This window comes from Canis lupus, chromosome 30 (assembly GCF_003254725.2).
Source record: "Canis lupus dingo isolate Sandy chromosome 30, ASM325472v2, whole genome shotgun sequence".
NCBI lineage: Eukaryota > Metazoa > Chordata > Mammalia > Carnivora > Canidae > Canis > Canis lupus.
In genome coordinates, this window is record NC_064272.1 from 25,890,363 (window position 1) to 25,906,980 (window position 16,618).

A 16,618-nucleotide genomic window follows, 5' to 3' on the forward strand; every position below is an offset into this window, starting at 1 on the left:
TTGATGTGGTTACGCAACGATTTACGAGCAGGAGCCAGATTTCAAAAACTGATAGAGTATAAAAGCACAGTGTTCTTCGAAGAAGTTGGTGACTTGTCACACCCTTCGACAATTTTAGGTGCCAATCCTACCACCAGGGAAGTGCCATCCCCCTTATACACCACCCCTTCCCCCCCAGGAAGAAGGCATGACGTTCTGTACCTGACACACCAGGGCCCCTTCACATGTGTGTGTGAAAGGCCTCAGCGGCCTGAGCCTGGAGCAGCCATGTGCCTGGACGGTGGGGGAAAGTTCGAGATACCAACGATTGGGGTGGTCTGGGTCCCAGGCTATCCAAAGCACACAGCTCAAAGTAAGAGAAAACCACTGTCTCCTACTCTGAATTTTCTGAACATAAAAAGCAATTTCAAATAGGGGGAGGAAATAAATCTTGGCATTCTGTAAGTTTTCCCTTATTAAGGACATTCAGTGGCTTTGGTTTATGGCTCTCTGTGTGTGTGTGTATTTTTTTCCCCCTCACTACTGTTTTCCTCTCTCCTTCCTTTTTGGTCAAAATGTCACAGTGCCAACCAGATCTAAGTTCTCTAATAATGTCTGCAGCCTATCCCTGGAATCTGTTAGATTATCCAAGTCTTGTTCTGGATCACTGGATGGTTCTGAAGGAGGAGGAATTGTTTCTTGATAATGTGTCAACTCTTGAGGGCCAAGACCCTGCCATATTTCCTGTGGGCTCTGGTGAGGTACTGAGTGAACCAATGAAGGAGCAACATTATTGTGACATGTTTTCCCACCTCACAATCCCCATCAGGCTTTGTCAGAGGGACCCCTGTCCCTGCTATACACTAGTGCTTAAGCCTCAGTCAGGGGGGCTGGGAGCTTGTCCCTGTATAATTCAGCAGAAGAGTTTAAGAACACCATCATGGGCGTTCTTAAGGAACACCAACCATGTGCCTGGTGCTGCGGAGAGCACGCTACACAAGCAATGCGATCTGTATTTGGGGACTGTCCCCCAGCTGTCCCCCACCGGTGTCCGTGGCTGGCATCCTGCCTTGGCACAGGAGAGCTGCACAGCAGCATGGCTCCCCCACTTACTAGTCTCAGGTGACGCTTAGCAAGTTTATAACGTGCATGGTGTAAATAAGTTCCAGTCTCTCGGGTGTAAAACAAGGAGGGCAATGCCTCCCTCCCAGGTGTGTTGTGAGGATTAAATGAAACTCTGTGAAAAGCACCACAGGCCCCAACACAGAGGGGGTGCTCCTGAGGTTCTGGTGGCCAGCTTCTGCTTGGTAAGGAGGCACTCAAAAATCTATCTGAGGGAATGAAATGAGCATGTGGAAAGTAATCTGGGGACATTAGAGAGTTCTCAAATGATAGGGAGCTAAAGAGAATAAATGACAAGATCGCTGGCGTGGGCTGGAGCTGCCCACAGTGCAGGGGGTTAACCGAAGGTGCCGGATGAACCTGTGGCAAACAGTTTCATGGAGGAAACCAATCTGTGAGGGAACTTAAAGAAATGGCTTCAGTGGTGGTGGTTCCCCTTGAAGAGTAAGAGTTCTCCATACAAATAAATAAATAACTATACAAAATGCCGTTTGGGAAAAAAAAAAAAAAAAAAAAGCTGAGTGCCAGATTCCTCTCATGAGATCATGGGGGTAAAATGAATATGAGGCAGAGCATGGGCTGGGCCAGGTGGTACGAAGGCCCTGTTCTGCTAACAGCATCACCGCCTTGAAAGGTCACCCGTAATATCCTTTGTGTCTATAACTGTGGCAATTAGTAACGGCCCCCAGCCTAGCCGTGAGAGTGCTCCTTTATGACAAGAGCCAGCCAGACACAATCTTTCGATTCAGAGTTCAGGGCGTCTGTATGGGGGAACCAGGCAGATTCACATGGTCCATGCTTCCAATTAAAAATACAGACAGGGAAAAGCAGAATGTCACAGAAAAGAAAAGTGCTGCCACCCACTCTTGGCCTAAAGGTCACTGTGCCTCAGCCTTGGCCATTATCTCCAGCCGCAAAGGTCAGGGGGGCTGTCTGCATTTCTGGGGAGTATGTAGGCTTTCACGAAGCCTCAAAATGACTATTGCTCTGACACCAAAATTAGTGATAAGCTCTCAGGAGAAGATGCTAATAGAGAAATGGAGTGACTGTAACCTTTTCCACCATATCTCTTGTCGGCTCCATGAAGCAGAGTCACAAGACATAAAACGAGAAGTTTCCACATTCTACAAAAGACTACAAGACTGCTGACTTAATTGGGTGCGTAACAAATGGCTATACCATTGCCAACAAGAAGACATCAAAGAAGAAGAAAGTAGTGATTAAAACATCTCATGACATCAGCTTGGTATGGAAGCGAGCTCACAGTGTATGTGGCCAGGTCTTAATATGACAGTACAGGGCGTTAGCCACGTGGTTCTATGAATTGTCCAATCACTGTGGCTTACCATGAGCAACAACACCACTGTTTGATTTGCAGAATTTCAGGAAATTTAAACATGGAACGAACTGGACTTGGAGTCAGACAGACCCGCATTCAAATCTCAACGATTGTCCATATAGATACATTTTTTATTTTTTTTTTTTTTATTTTTATTTTTTTTTTTTAGATACATTTTTAAATAGGCTCCACACCTAGCATGGAGCCCAGTGTGGGACTTGAACTCACAGCCCTGAGAACAAGACCTGAGCTGAGACCAATGGCTGGACACTTAACCAACTGAGCCGCCCAGGTGCCCCCAGTGGTTGTCCACATTGGATGTACAGTTTATATCATCTTTTATCATTGCTGTATTGTGAGTCCATAGTTTTGGCATCTGGAAAGTTGGAATGATAGGAGTATCTACAGCTTCTGGTAGAAGCTTAATTAAAGACCAAATGGGAGAAAAAATAGAGAAGTCCATTTTAAATGATCATGTACAATATAAGTACAAATAATAATAGTTATTAGTTAGCGATAACATCAAATCTGAGGTTATCCGTATATACTCTGAGGTAATGCTGCTTTTCTGTATTAGACCCTCCTGGGAGAGAAGACTTTCTGCTGTTGATGATTAAATGGAATCTGGGAAATGCTACGCACAGCTATTTAGGTGGGATAATCCGAAAACACAACAAGAGAAATAAACCCAGGCACATAGCACATGCATGAGCATATGGCTGAATGTGGCCTTTGATGCGTGGCTATCAGAAACAAAATTAGTAACTTGTGGTACTTCAGCTAAGCTTCCTAGCAACAGAGATATATAAATAACAACACTTATGATGATTATCCTAAAAACACTGTAACATTAGGATGTGATATTACTCCCTCCAAGTGTGCTCTAGCTAAAGGCATTGGACATGTTTCAATTCATCAGTGATATCAGTACTAGAGAATCTGATGTTTAAACCTGCCGAATACAGAGGATGAGCAGGAATGAGTTTGATAGTTCAAAATACGTGTCTCATTTCTTACCAGAAGGAAACTGATTTTGGTATCAGCAGGACTCTAAAACACAGAGAATCACCCAACGTAGCAATAAGGATTTTCTTTCTAAGGCTCTGTACCTGACCCTGGCGAAAAGGTCTGGAAAAGATGCTTGTAGTAGTTTCAAGCATAGTTTAATCCTCCAAAAGTAGCTGACTCAGGCTCAGGGTCTGGGGCAGAGCTTAAGATCATGTTCCTCTGTGCGGCTGACCACACTGACGATGCTCCTGGCACTGTCTGCTTTATTGGCCTGCATATAACTCATTGGTAGACACAAGCTATTTGGTAAGATGTGGGAGAGATCTGTTCTTTAAAGTTTCCTGGAGCTCTGGGTATCAAAGGAATGAAGTGCCTCTTGGCCTTTCATGTTGCAAACTAGAGAGAAAGACACAGCCTAGCAGGGCAGCTAAAACTTAGGATCAACTTTTATGATAATATAGAAACCACATGACAGATTGTATAGGCGCCTGCATAAATTCTGACTCATCCCCTAGGGGCTTCTACTCTCTATAGCTACAAGGAGCCATATTGAGGAGCCTGAGCAATTCTTGTCACGGGCAAGATTTCTCACTTGAGATGTGAGAAGACTACAAGACTGCTGACTAGGATTGCCTATCTCCCCTCTCTCCTTTGTCAAAGGAATCCATGCATGGGTGTAAGATCATTGTGCTTTCTAGAAAAAAAAAAAAGATCATTATGCTTTCACCAGATTTTGCAAGGGGTTTGTGCCACTCTTCACCAAACTTCCCCCCGCAAACTTCACCTTAAAAGTTAAGCACAGAATTCCACTTGGTGGAACTGGTCAGATTTAGTGTTAGGATCATAAAGGAGGACAAGAGCAGAAACAGAAGCACAGCTATGTTTGAGCATCCTCTCTCACGCTTCTCCCATTGGGCAGATTTGACTCTATCTTAGAGGGCAAATATGTGGTGTCTTAGATTTTATAGTTTTTTTCTTTTGCAATGTTTGCTTATAAAAAAAAAGCTTGTGTTAAATTTGAACTAAAAATACAGATTTCTGGGCTTATTCTGTATATGATGAATCAGGAATCCTGATGATGGTCCTGGAAACCTAAACTTTTAGCAATATCAAGTGATCCTCAAACCCACTGAAGTTAAAGATGGCTGTGCTGATCCCTCCCCACCAATCATGGCCCTTAATAGGTCAGCAGATCCTCCATCAACCCAGGAAACAGATCTAGGGGGGAAGAAAATATGGGTCCTAATGAGAAAAGCTTGGGTGAAACTCCCTTCCTGGCATACTTGAGGCCACTAGTAAGTAGCATTATAGGTTCTGTCTCTCAAGGAGGAAGTCCTCCAAATGCTTCCCACCACTCCACGTCTTATTTCCCTGCCAGTTTTCTCCCTAGCAAGAACACCCACCAGTATTCACCTTGGGTAGGTCTCCCTTTGACCAACAAGTCATTTGTTAAGATTTAGGCTCTGATAGTAGATCTCCTGAATGGAATCTCTTGGGGGTGAGGTCCATCGGTGATTTGTAGAATTACTGACTTTAAATCTGTTGTAGAACTGGAAGTATCCTCAGATAGTATCAAAATATTAGCTGGACAAGCCAGATTTTAGAAGTCACTGGTGCAAATGAAATGATACTTTTACAACTTGAAAAACAAAACAAAACAAACAATCAACACACACACACATTATTACATTATGTACGGATCAAAGGGAAAGAAAAGAATATTCTGGAAAGTGTGAAGACAGACTAGTTCTGGAAATGGCATGTTTATTTCAAATAGGGCAACGGAGAGAGTGGCGGCCAGAGAACATTGGAGAATGAGCAGAGTTTCAGGTGCCATTTCAGAGGTGGAGGACAGAAACTGGCCCCTCGGAAGAGTGTATGAGAAGGAAAGAGAGGGAGAAAGGATGCTGTTTGGGATCAAGATGAGCTTGGGAAAAGGCGCAGAGGAGATAAAAGGCAACTGGGTAAACTTTGAGTAAATCTGTCAGAAGAGAAAGGAGGAGGCCTCACGGCAGAGTATCAGAAAGACAAAGGAAACTCTTGCTCCAATTCTGCACGCAGAACACTGCAAGGGTGAACACGTAGAAAATGGTTTCATTCATCCGTCCATTCTTCATTCAATAAACATTTAGGGGGAGAGCATCCAGGGATGAATGACATATGGCTGGTGCCCTCAGCCAGGAGAATAATGAGAGACATTTTCATTATGGTGGGGCAAGGCTATGATGGATGGAAGTTCAGGGACATGTGGGCAAAGCATGAGTGCAGACGAAACAGGTCCGGGAAAGCTTTCTAGATAACGTGGCGCCTCATGAGGCTTGAAGGGAAACAGTGAGCAGAGATTTCAATCACAGGGGAAGAGGCCCAGGAAGTGGAGGTATCAGGGAGAAGCCTGAGACTGACATCCCCTCTTGCTCATGCACACGACATGGAAGTAAATGTGTCGCATGGGAGAGTCTTCGCGTTCTTCGCCTTGAACACCCCACTGGAATACAGCCAGTAGTGTACCTTGAGCTTTCCGGGTGTTTGCAGTTGAAGGTATGCCTGCTTCGCTCCAGTGCAAACGGAAGAACTAAAGCTGGCACCGAGACGGAACACGGGAGCGTGCCGCCAACCTGAAGGCCTGCCTGGCTGCAACCGGCGCTCTGCAAAACGGCACACAGGTGCTATCGTCTCGCTATCAACTTCAGCAGCAAAACGAACTGAAGTGTGTTGACAGCTGCAGTAAAACACACTCAGAGTTAAACATAATTAAGCAAAATGATTAGCACTGAATGGAAGCTGGCAGTGAAGAACTCCGGTCTCTCAGGCGAAATGACAGGATCACCGCATCGTACAGCTGGGAAGAGGTCTCAGGGACCACACAGTCCCCAATTTCACAGATGAGAAAATAAAGCCCAGAGAGGGTGGGCGAAGGCGGAATCAAGGAAGCTTCCCCCCCCCCCCCACCCCATCAAGGGAAGAGCGAGGACTCTGAGGTCAGGCATCTGGGAGTCTGCATCCAAGGGTGGAATTCGGGAAAGTTCTTTAGCCCTCGCTCGGCCTCAGTTTCCTGTTTGGAACACGGATTGCTGTGAGAACTGACTGCCTGGACCAGGGCCCATGTATTCATGGTGAATACTTCACGTTCCTGCATTGAGTCAGAATGCTAGATTCGCATCCTTGGTCCACCACTTATGAGCTGTGGCTCCCTGGGCCTCGGTTTCCCCATCTGTCAAATGGGAATAAGAATGCTAGTAAATGCCCTCTTACTTGCCAGGAGAGCTGTGTAAATTTCTAAGCAAGTGGTTCCTATTGTTTTACTATGACGGCAAGACATGTTCTGGGCCTCCCTACCGGTGAGCAGCAGGGTCAAGAGGGAACATACACAGTGAAAGAGAAAGACCAGCTGAGGTTTGGGAGTTTTTTGCTTTTTTTTGTTGTTGTTGTTTTTTCCCCTGGGCCACTGTTGGATTGCAATGCTTGGACTTTGCCAGCCAGGATCAGAAAGTTTTCACAGGCCAGCTTGGAGCTCAAGAGGGAGAACAGGTCTGTAGCACTGGAATGCAAACCAGTCTCATTTCTGGGTGCAATCCCAAGGGATGGTGGGGATGGAGGGAAGCAGGGGGACAACTGGAAGGAGAGGAAAAATCCTGGGAGAAATGCTGCAGCCTGCCTGAGTTTCACTCTGAGTTTTCAGATTCATTAAAAAGAAAGAAAAAAAAAATGCCCCCCTCCCCCTCCCCCAATAGCAAAAAGCATAATCCCAGTTTGGTCAATCCACGAGAAATAACAACAAGGCTGCTGATGGTGCCGAGAACGGGCACGCCCGACTTTTTCGCAGCTTCGGCTGGCTTACAATCCCCGCAGCTTGGTGCTTCTCCCGATCCCACATCTCCAACGCTCTAATTACATTGTGCAGCAGAAAGGCGGCCTGTGCCCTTGGATGCGAGCAATTGCTTACTTGCCACAGGAATGTTCTGTGCTTTCATATGCTTCTCCCCCCCTCCCCCCGCCCTCCTCCCCCCTTCCAGGGCTTGGGAATGAACAGGGCAATTTTGAGGTGTCTGCTCTTGCAGAAAGATCACAAACTTATATGTGGTCTCCCTTCTTACCCAGGCCCTTGCTTCTGCCTTAAATACTCTTCCCTGGCTTCCTGCCTGCTCACTTCCTGCTCACCTCCAAGGCCCAGGGCAGGGCTCCCACTGGGCTCTCCTCACCTCAGTCTCTGCCCTGAGCCCTTGGGGAATGGGTACTGTTTACCTGTCGGTCTCCCCATCACAAAGCAGTTCCCTAAGGGCATCGGCCTTGTCTTCCTCATCGATTCACCTCTGTGTTCCTTTGGTCCAATGCTTTGCACATGGGGCATTTGCTCAGAACATCGATGGTTTAGGAAGCAGCAGCATGACACCACTTGGAGCCTGTGAGAAGTGCAGAGTCTCAGACTCCACTCAGCCCTCTTGCATCTCAATTTTCAATTTAACAAGATGCCCAGGTACTTTGTGGCCACATTCAAGTTTAAGACACTAGACAAGGTGGGGTGTGGAACACTTAATCAGAGTTTGTGAAGAATCCAGTTAGTCCTGCTACAGTCCTCTCTCCTCCAAGAGGGCACAGAGTTAAGGGAACACTAACTCTTCAACCCTCCTCTCTCCTTAGCCCTGCAGGAGATCCTATACGTGAACTCTGCAGAGCTCGGGGGCCCGTTTCCATGTATCTACCACCTACACCTACTACTTTCAAAGAAACCACAACCTGGACCTAGAACAGAACCGGACATGCCAAAATGCCTGAGGACATTTCACCGAAATGTGGCTGGCCTGATGGGAAGCTGGCATGACCAGAAATATCAGGAGTCTTCCTATTGAGGTTTTGAGCTTTGTGTTGCAAATTCAATGGTCCAGATTGAGATCGGATGAGTCAAGTTCAGATAACCATCCAAACCTTTTAGATGGAGACTGAAACCAAATCTGTGTTCTCAAACCATTCTAAATGTGTTGATCGCTGGTTCTGGTTTGCCGTATAACACAATCCAAGAGCATAGACTCATTTCTCTAATAGCAGATGCATAATTTGCTCAGCAGTGGAAAATCTAAGTGTAGCATCAAAGGTCAAAAGTTGCAAGAAACTTGACACCTTTGAGACTGTGCCAAACCTCAAGCTTCCAATAACAAAGGCTCTCAGTCAAGCCTTCAGAGGAAAATAGAGGCCATTTGACCCAATGTTCAGCATAGACAGGTATGAGCTATGCTGTCCCTTAAAAATGGCTGAACTCTTTGCTAGAGCCTTAAGGACAACCACTATCTAAGTAGTGCCTTCTGTCCCTGGAAGGCTACAGCAACCTGTAGCCATGGCCAGTAAGGTATGGAGGTATTACTGAAATCTCAGAAGTGAAACCAAAGTCCTCAGCCTTATCTCCTAAATTCCCTAAATTGTGATACACTAAATAAGTACGTTACCTGAGTACAAAATTCTAAACTGTTTGCTGCATAGCAAAACTATTGACTCAATGTATAATTTATTGGGCACTGACTGTGTGCTAGGGGAAGTACTGAGTATCTAGAATTCAATGTAGAACTCCCCTTTTCTTACCTCCCACTGCCTTTCTCTTTTCAAGTATTTAGTGACCATCCACTGGGTACTAAAAACTGTGCTGGGCCTGGAATGGGAGACTTTTCTGTACTTGAGCCCCTAATGTCCCAGCTAGGAGCGACAGATGTATCAACCAATTATGGGGCGGGAAAAGTCTTTCAATAATGATGTGTACATGGCCCTTAGGGAGGGACATCCTTCACAATCATGTTCCAGCTTGAGCCCCTGCGAAAGACTTTTGGGCTGTTCCTGAGGATGTCAACAATAAAACTAGATCCCAAAGACTCCCCTGACAATGCTATATCCTTTTTGGAATAAAAAATGCATGAGGGAATCACATGCATATCACAGTTGATAAAGAGGTCAACCATCCATAGCAGAGGTGGCTTAATGTCAATCACATGTCTCAGAAAAATGTGCTAACCTCTTAATTTTTATAAATCGACTCCCACTAGAGGAATGGGTCTGTCTGTAGACTCAACCACTTATACTAGTTAAGCCACCTTTCTGTTTAAAACCACCTTCATCAATGTTTGCTCACTGGGCTCTCAGAGTCACCCTGGGGGTAGTTGGTGGCTTGTCACAATCTGACATGACCAGTATGTGCAGCATTGAGATGAGGACTCTTTTTACACTGCATTCATGGTTAAGCAAAAGGCACTGCTTCTTATTTATTAAGCGTTAGAAATATTTCTTTTTAAATTCCAAGAAATGAAGGGTCTCCCTAAACTGCCTCTCTCTTTATGTAACTTGACACAAAGTATTCTGGTGTGTTAGACTCCCTTCCATTTCAGTGGCCCTGCAGAAGGCCACACCACTCAGATATCAGGAGACGAAAGGATCCAAAGGAATTCTAGGTCACTGGGCTCTCCTCAATAGGTATACTAAGCTGCCCTTGAAATAGGTCCTTAGTTTTAGGACAGAAAGAAATTAATTCATGGAGTTGGTCAACTTTAAGTTCAAATTATTTTCACTCCAGATTTTGTCATAGCTCCAGTTGATGAATATGCCAACCTCCACTAACATCGAAGGCGATCAGCTCAGGGGGACAGGAACTGGGGGACTTTAGGAATGTCTTCTATATACAAATCTTTAACTCCCTTTAGAATTTATTCTAAGCCTGTGGACTCTTCATTATTCAAAAGCAGACCTTGATTTTTACCCCTCCTCCCAAGGTTACCTCCTGTGGGTCTTGGCATCCCTCTTCTCTGCAAAGGTCAGGAAAAGAAGGAAGAGGGAAAAGTAAAGAAAACTCAAAACTTTCTATCTGTTAAGATTCTTAGCTGGGATGTATAGATGGGGGGAAAAAGTGGGCAAGAGAAAGCAAAATTAATATATGGGGAAGAAAGCCAATTATCCAATAGGGAGAGAGCCTTGCTTAGAGTACCTGGCACGTCTTAGACCCATAGCCCTATGGATCAAGATACTGATGGAGGGCACTGCAGAAAAAGGTGGACAGTGATAGGGAAGACACACACACTTGGAGTTGGCAAACTGCGTCCTCTCCCACCAAAGAATACATTCGCAGTAGTGGAAGGGAAGAAATGGGGAGCGGGGGCTGTGCTATGGGCTAGGAAAAGAAACAGAAAGAGGCACTTGTATGAGTTTTCATGTTATTTCAGTGAAGCCATAATAGGACAGTTTCTCTTCCCAAAGCTTGCCCGGAACAGCTATTTAAAGGGGGGAGCAGGAACTGTACAAGCTTCTACGAGATTCTGAGGTCGGAGCCTTAATTAGAGTCACGATTGTATTGTACGTCTATTTGTGTAACTGTTCAATTAGGAGTGTAATAGCTGGGACAGAGATCTTAATGAGCTTTTAGCGTCGTGATGCTTTAAGACTGCCTTTTTTTGGGTTATTGTTATTATTAAGCTTTCATATGGGCTTTTTCCTCTCTGAAGTCCAATTATATAGCTTTCCCTTCAGACAGGTTGAAATATAAGGCTGAATCTTTGTATGTCGAATGCCGGGCATTAAAGATGGCCTGTTTTTCCCTCATTATCTTCACGATCAGTATGTAAACAGTTGCTTGGATCTACCTTGTGGTCAATACAACCTCTGGGAATGTCGAAATTGGAGGGCAAATCTTTCACAATGGGGGAAACTAAGATTCAGAAAGATGTAGTGACCTATCTGAAATGGCAGGAATGGTTAGTGATAGAGCTGGGGCTGGTACCTGGGTGTCCTGAGGCTCCAGGAGTAAAACAGCCGGAACACTGGTACATGTCAGAGTTAGACTAACATTACAACATCTACAAGCAACCCAATTGGATCATTCATTAAAAAAAGAAATCCCTTCCCCAAGACTTTGTTCTGTTGGTCTTAACTCCCTAGGTACTTTACTTAACTTTCCCCTGCCTTTCACTACTTTGACTTGGGTACAGTTAAAGATGATATTACATGCTCTGTTACATAAAAGCGATAGCACTCAAATGCACCCTGGTTTAAGCAAACCTGGTTTGTGAAACCTGTATTCATGAAACCTCATAAATGCAAACGGTGTTTATTTTGTTGCTTGAGAAAAAGATTCTCTGCCTCAGTTTCCTCATATGTAAAATGGGCACAATAATGGCACCTGTGGGGAGACTCAAGAAAATAACAGAATTACGCTGTTTAGCATACTATTTGGCAGACAATCTCAATCAGTGCTAGTGGCTTTTGTTCTCATTCTTTCTCATTGTCACAAAAGGATGGCCGGAAGACTCTGTAGCTAACCAGTCGGAATCATTTCTGTCTTCGTAGGAGGAATTGGAGAGGACTGGGTGGCATGCTGGGGTGGTGTGTGTGCTAATATTTTGAGATGATTAAAAAGAAAGAGAAAATTAATGCCAGAGCTTGTGAAAATGGCTGAACAAAACAATTATTCTATTATAAATTAATAATGCGATTCATTTATGATGTGTTATCGAGCGCTTGAAAAATGAACTGCCCTCAAATATTCTCTTCAAAATCCATTTACTGCCCAAGATAAATTTAAGAGTAGTGTCACATTTTGAAAAATGTTATTTTATTGGCCATAATTTTTCATGATTCCAATGGGGACCTGGTGACAGCCCAACACAGCAAACGTCCTTCATGTTGCCATCCTTTCTTTTTCTTTAAAGCTGAATTGTCCTGGGACCACTTGAAATGTGATTTATTTGTTGCTGGGCCAGTAGAAGGTTCCATGTAGGTGAAAATGGATGTTGGGCTAGTTGAAGAGAAATGGAAATGAGACTCTGCAGGCTGACTTATTTAGTGGAAAGAGGTAAGTAACTTAGGAACATTATATAACTCTACATTCTGACTACATGGAGTTCTGGATGATTCACATCCCTTGGAGATACATGTGGACTTACATACAATCTACCAGAAAGGAGGAAGGCAGGAGCACAATCAAGAGAATGAGCCTGTTTGAGCATGTCAGTGCCAGGCCTTGTGCTATATGGTTTATATGCATTGACTCACATCATAATGACAATAGTCCAGTGAAGCTTAGGTTCCATGAGATTAGAAAGCATGTTCAAAGTCACAAAGCACCAAGTATCACCAGTACTGGGTTTGTGCCAAGTTTGGGCTAAACCGAAGGGACTGAGGCATTGCAAGCGTCGCAGAGACTTTGCTTTATCTCGCCTCCTCCTTTGGGGAATAGTGTTGGGCATCGATTTTTTACGATGAAGTTGATGTCGTGAGGAGAAAGTAAGAGTCTAGGGAAACTCGAGATAAAAATGAATGAAGATATGCTTAAGCCCTGGTTCTCCCAGTGCCCGATCCAAGGTTCTTTCTAGGATGCTCCAGTTCTCAGGGATGAGGTAGGAGGATGCCAGACAGCTCTGATGGACCACACAGTGGGCTGCCTATTGGAGCTGGGTTCCAGCTCGGCCAGTCTGTGAATCTGACTATCTGCAACCTGGCCCTTCACTTCATCCCATCTCCATTTCCTCATCTATCAAATGAGGAAGTTGGACTAGAAGATCTCCAAGGTCCGTTTCAGCTTGAACATTCCATTATTCTATTATCTTTGTGCTCTGATAAGTAGACGCATGTAGCCCTGGGCTTATTAATATTAACTGGGACAAACAAGTGAAATTACTTTATGAAAATCGAGCCGTGGTCGCTGCTTGGAGCCAAATCTGTCTTATGAGACTCACTGTAAGCATTGGTAATGGGATTGCTGATGGCTCCTTGGCCAGAGCCCATGAATGCCCTGCAGTTTCACTTTCTAGTCGGTGCCAAGGGTGAGTGTCCTCCGCAGACACATGAAATTGAGGCACAACACAGCGTAAGTGAAAGGAATAAATCAGATCAGTCACGTTTAGCCTGACTCATCTTTCATCCATCTCCTTCAGATGCTTGTTCAATGCAGCTCGGCTCAAAGGTCATTCCTTCCTAGAAATGGCCCCTAGAAACTCAGCCCACGGTGATGAGTTAGTTCTCTGAAAACTTTCTGTTCTCCACATTCATAGTCTGGGACTCAGGCATGTCTATACATTTCAATATCTGAGATCTGTAATGAAGATCCTTTGTGCCAGGATCAATGTTTTATGCTTTGGGGAGGATAAAGATGGAAGGCCATAGGCTACCTATTTGACCTATATTGCCCTGTTCGCCAAGTTTATTTTAATGTTCTGCTCCAAGAATAACTGCGCTAAGTATTTTTATGCATCTCCTGTAGAAATTTTGCTAAGGCTACAGCTAAGTTGACTGCTCAATGCGCCCAGTATGGAGTCCTCTGAGAGAGATTTCTTTTCATCATTAAATTTCAGGAAAATAGCTACCCCATTTTGACCATCATTTTGTTAATAAGACTTGTGAATTGACAGTGTCTCCCCTTTCATTCTGGCTTCAGGGAAGCCCAGGTCAAATATAAACAAATTGATCTTATTCCATTTGATGTGTGTAGTGTATTTTTCATGTAGTCATGGTAGCCCTCTGTTTTACTTATGCTTTCTCTGATCACGGTTCTCTAGTCCTATTTATATTCTGCCATTGTATATCAGACGTTTCCTTTTAATTTGCCCCAAATATTTCTTAAAATGAGGTAAAATACGGGTATAGGCATAAATAAAACCCATTATTTCTTTGAATGTGAAGTGCTTAGCATCGTGCCTGAAATTCGGCAGGTTCTCAATAAATGCCTACTGCTTGCTTTATAGGGAAACACGTTTCACCTTAAAAAGAAGCAGTTTCTGAGAGTCAGAGCTGCTTCAAGAACAGCTATGTGGTTCCTGTCACTAGGGGTTCTGTGAATAAACTGAATAAGCACTTTGGCCAACTCAACCTCAGTGTCTTTAACTATAAAATAAGAATAATAATATCTCCCTTTGAGGTGGTTTTGAATAGTATATGAGCTGGTGCATGTCAAGGACTGAAGCTCTTAACACACACAGTGAGCATTTGAAAAAAAAAAAAAAAAGTAGCCATTCTTATTGAAGAGGATTCATGCATTGAAAGCTATCTTGTTAGTTTAAGATTAACTTCCAAACCTGACTGTCCTGTCGGGTTAGTGAGCTCTAAGTCATCAGAGGCCTCAGAGACTCCCAGCCAGCAACCAATCCTGCTTGAGTGGCTATTGTGAGGGGGATTTAAATAGCTGATGAGGGGCTGGATGAGGTCACCTTTAGGCTTCCTTTCAATCCCACAGTGAATGATACTTGGGTTTCAAATCCATTTAGTCAGAGGTGGCCTAAGAGTATTGGGGAAAAGGAAGATTGTAATGTCATTTTATTAGAAGGTCTCCCTTCATTCATGTGTACATTTCATTTGGGACCTTATCAATCGGTTATTAAAGCATTTTCCAGGGAAAAACACCCGGGGAGGGGAGACTTGAGAAAATGTCAGAGAGTGCTTCATGCCCTGCTATCTATCTGCAAGTAAAGAGTTGCTACCTCCATGGCTTGCCAAAAACAGGTTGGGATTATTTCCACTAAGGCATAGACAGCAAGCACACTTCAAACAATGAAGCTGTCTAGAACGCATGCCAAATGTGATGGACATTCAAGTTTCATTACTGTCAACCTCACAACGAATCACTTTATTATGCACCCCCATTATTTTACAGTCTTTTGATGGTGGTGTCCTTCAGAAAATGTGCCACATCCAAGGGAAAAAAAAAAAAAAACCCACATCAGCTCTCTACATTTTGGGTGGAATGATCTTAAAGTCACAGGTCCCCAATGCAATCATGGTAACCATCTTCCACTGACCTTTGTCTAAGAGTTGACAGGCACCTGAATGGGACAGACTTAAGAGGTGGGAAATTCTCCAGAGATATAGAGGCCATAGATTGATTTTATGATTTTAAAGATGGGGTTTTCTTTTTCATGAAAATACCAGATGGGGCATATTTTGTAATAGAGGTTGGGGCAGTAGCTGTCACCCCAGGTGGTCCACAATGCAGATGGTCAAGGGGCACCAGCGTCTACACAGAGATGAAATAGTGGTCTCTGTAGTGAAGAACAGGTTTCAATTTAATACTCCTGGGTCATTCAATACTTTGGTTGGACACAGGACTGGCAATCTCTTGTTGGTGGGGCCTCTTGGACTGTGAGTGGGCAGGACTGGTGGCAAGCAGAGGCAAACAGTGTCTAGTACATGGCCAGTCACATAATAAGTGCTGTAAATATTTAAGAATTTCAAGTTGCCTCAGTTGGTCTCAGGTTAGGGCTTTCCAAAGCTCTTATGTGGGACATTCTCCAGCCTTTTGGGGGACAGGGAGAGAACCATTAGAGGACAATCAGGCAACTTATTGCTCTCTTTCCTCCCTGGAAAATCATAAAATGGGCAATAATTTGAATAAGTGATGCTAGTCCCAAGGAGAATGCTGGCCCATGACACCTGCGTTATCATCCTCTGGTCCCCTCCGGCTTTTTTTGTGCTGCCTTTCCTCCTTGCATACTCCCCACACTACATCTCAGAGAGAGGAAGCCACTTGGCTAGGATACAGTGTGCAACTCTGAATTTGTAGCAGTGTCAAGAAGAAGGGACTATGAGGCTGTCTATCTTCTTCAGTTGCCTGCTTGTCTTTCCTTACTTGGGGTGAAAAGCTTATCATGGTTGATTAGGCCAAAGAAAAGATCTATATGAAATGGTCTCTGTAACAGTGCCATAAGCATTCAATTGGACATCTGGCCAGGACTTCTTATTATTTGTAATTTCACTGATAAGGTGATGAGCAAGGCTAGGGGTAGGCTGAGTAACCAGGTGCTATTTACTGAGATATTTATTGAATTACTGTTATGGGCCAAGCAGCATGCTAAGCACTCTCAGGATATATAAAGGTGAATTAAATGTAAATCCTGTGCTCAAATTAATTGTCCTAAATGAGGAGAGACTAGATACTTACTTAGATAATGAGAGGGCGAGAAGTACACCTAAGAGCCATAGGCAGAGATTTGGCGGGATTTTAGCAGGAGCACCGATGTCTTTTTCATACAGGTAGCTCCCAGAATGCATGAAAAGGCCAGTTCTATGCTTGCCCTTGATGGATAAAAACAACCTGGACCTGAGAAGGTAGTAATACATGACAAATGGCAGCAATAACAGGGCAGAGAGGTTGTTAGCCAGCAAACGTCTGTGTTGCTGACTCAGGCTAAGGAAGCACTTTGCTATCCCATGGTG

At 44.1% G+C, this 16,618-nt stretch overlaps 1 protein-coding gene and 1 long non-coding RNA gene across 3 annotated transcripts in view; one reads left to right on the forward strand and one right to left on the reverse strand.

Annotated features, from left to right (window-relative positions):
- RORA (RAR related orphan receptor A) overlaps positions 1-16,618 on the reverse strand; it is a 711,297-nt gene that overhangs the window by 351,534 nt on the left and 343,145 nt on the right. The window lies entirely within an intron of this gene.
- Positions 855-14,271, forward strand: LOC118352863 (uncharacterized). The gene is made up of 3 exons (XR_004810733.2): positions 855-1,101; positions 12,124-12,266; positions 14,155-14,271. It is a non-coding gene; the product is annotated as an uncharacterized LOC118352863 (long non-coding RNA).